Genomic DNA, 2,258 nt, shown 5'->3' with positions numbered 1-2,258 from the left:
CAGGGCCTCCTCTAGGATATCCTATTGTTGTCCTGTGTAATGGAAATCCTGTAGTTTTTAATCAGTAGGAATGGCCTCTTCATGCACTTCAAAAGCTAATCTATGAAGTACATGTTGAAGTAGGGAAATTCAAATCCCTGTTATCAGGGTCTGGGCAGTATCTGAGTCGATGAGCCTGCCCGTTTGCTTGTTCTCTTGCCTTTGTGGCCAGCTCACCAGCAACCCCGACAACCAGGAACAATTCTACCCTGATGCCCAAATGAGGTGCAGGGCCTGCTCTCCCAGTATTTGACCTGAGTGAGGAACATGACCAGTTCTCCCACTCTCAGATCTCCCATTTCCTATAGGTTGCAAGCAGCAAGGGTGGAAAAGTGCATCTCTGCCTTGCTCATACTGCCCTATAGCAAAGAAGTTCTAGGGCAGGGGCAGACCTCCCATGGTCACATTTCTGGGCTGGCCCATCTATATCCCTGCTATCAGGGTCAGGTCTACTATGCTACCTAGATGAGATGCAGGATCTTCTATCCTGAGTGCTGCAGCAGGTAAGAGGCACAACCAGCACTTCTGTTCCCATGACCACATTGGGGTCAAGTCTCCTACCTACCACTGTTGGTGCAGGCAAAGGGGAGGAGAGATCTTTCTCTTGCTTATGTTACCAGACAGCACATAAAAGGCCATGCTAGCTTTCTCATACTCTGTCAGGGCCAGCCTACCTGCACCCATCATATGTAGAACTTGCTGCCAATGTGTGGTACAGAGCTTGCTCTCCCAAGTGCTGTAGCAGATGATGGGAAGGGCCAACTTTTCTATTGTCATGAACTTGGTGCCAGCTCTTGGGTGAGGGGGACATCACTCCCTCATCAATGTCACCCTATAGCAGACCACATAGTAGGGCTAGCACTGCCAGGACTCCACCATGGTTCCAGGTGGTATCACTGGGTACTCATACCAGTCAATTCCCCACTAACTTCAAGTCTCTAGTTCTGCCATTCTTTGTTATGCCCTCATCTGTTTCTTTCTCTTCTATTTCTCCACAACTTACTTGATACTCTTAGGGGTACCTGGCTCTCTAGTTGTCTAGGATCATTTCAGGAATGGTCTGATGAGTACTATGTTTCACTCATGCATTATTGTGTTGGACAGACATCATCTTGGGCATGGTCTGCCTCCACTTTAGGCCTGCGTATCTCTGGATTGGTGATCACCTCAGTGTAGTTCTATGTCCAGTTCCCATGGCATTGTTCTGGTGTTTATCTTGAGCTTTTTCCTTACCTGGCTTGCCCAGGGGACCCCTTGAGAAGGTTGTCTGTGGGCTCACTCCTACATGTGCCCTAAGTTCAAAGGTGGAATTCTTCTATCCTCTAGCTTACTGCCTTTCCTGGAACCCATAGAGGGCCTGACTGGCACTGGACTGGTGGTCCTCTCAACATAGCTCCCTGTCAGGGAATATTTACAGGGAATATTAGGCTAATAACCATTCAGATCTTCATAGCTCAGAACACTGACCAGAAACATTGCTACTCTCATCTCTGCCACCAACTCACACACACATATGATAGAGCAGCCACATCTTCAATACTGAAAAGGACAGGTGTGATATTTTTAAGTGTACAGAAGTTCCAAATAATGTATCTTTGAAGTCTTAAAAATTGAAAATTGCCTCCTTAATATGGAACTTGGAAGGGTGGAAAGGGATAGGGAAAACTGAGGGGGAGAAACTAGAGTAGACATAGTCACACTACGTTGTGTACATATTTGAAGTTTTAAAGACTACCATAAAAATAATAGGGAATGGAAAGTGCATGTGCAACATTCTTATTTTGCAAAGCATTTTGTGCAGTATTTGTCTAAATTGATGAGTTCTACCTGAGCAGCTCAGTGCTCAGTTTTGTCCCATATTAATGAAGTGGATGAAGAGCAGGTGGGAACACACATATCTCACATGCCAGCACCTTTTGATTTATGATGATTTCATTATGGTGATTTATACCATATCTTCATTATAAAATAGGGCACGACAACTCAAAGAGCAAGAATACAAGACAAAACTATCATTCAAAGAGGGCTTTGAACACCAATTTTGTTCCTTTCTTGCAAATTCCTTTGAATACATATATAATATATTATATATGTGCATATGTAGATGTGTATATATTCAATCTATATCTATATATGTATCTATCTATATTCCATCATTATTGTTCCTTAAAAATTAATAATAAATGAGTGCATACCAAGTGTGTCTTTCTTTTTTTTTT

At 43.4% G+C, this 2,258-nt stretch overlaps 1 non-coding gene across 1 annotated transcript; it reads right to left on the bottom strand.

Moving 5' to 3' along the window:
• Window positions 1–1,458: 1,458 nt before the first annotated feature.
• LOC120101335 (small nucleolar RNA SNORA17) lies at window positions 1,459–1,592 on the bottom strand. The gene has a single exon (XR_005501703.1). It is a non-coding gene; the product is annotated as a small nucleolar RNA SNORA17 (small nucleolar RNA).
• Between the last annotated feature and the right edge of the window lie 666 nt (window positions 1,593–2,258).

This window comes from Rattus norvegicus, chromosome 2 (genome assembly GCF_036323735.1).
Source record: "Rattus norvegicus strain BN/NHsdMcwi chromosome 2, GRCr8, whole genome shotgun sequence".
Lineage (NCBI taxonomy): Eukaryota > Metazoa > Chordata > Mammalia > Rodentia > Muridae > Rattus > Rattus norvegicus.
Note: the sequence above shows the minus strand (reverse complement) of the source record. Positions and strands in the feature narration are given on the sequence as shown.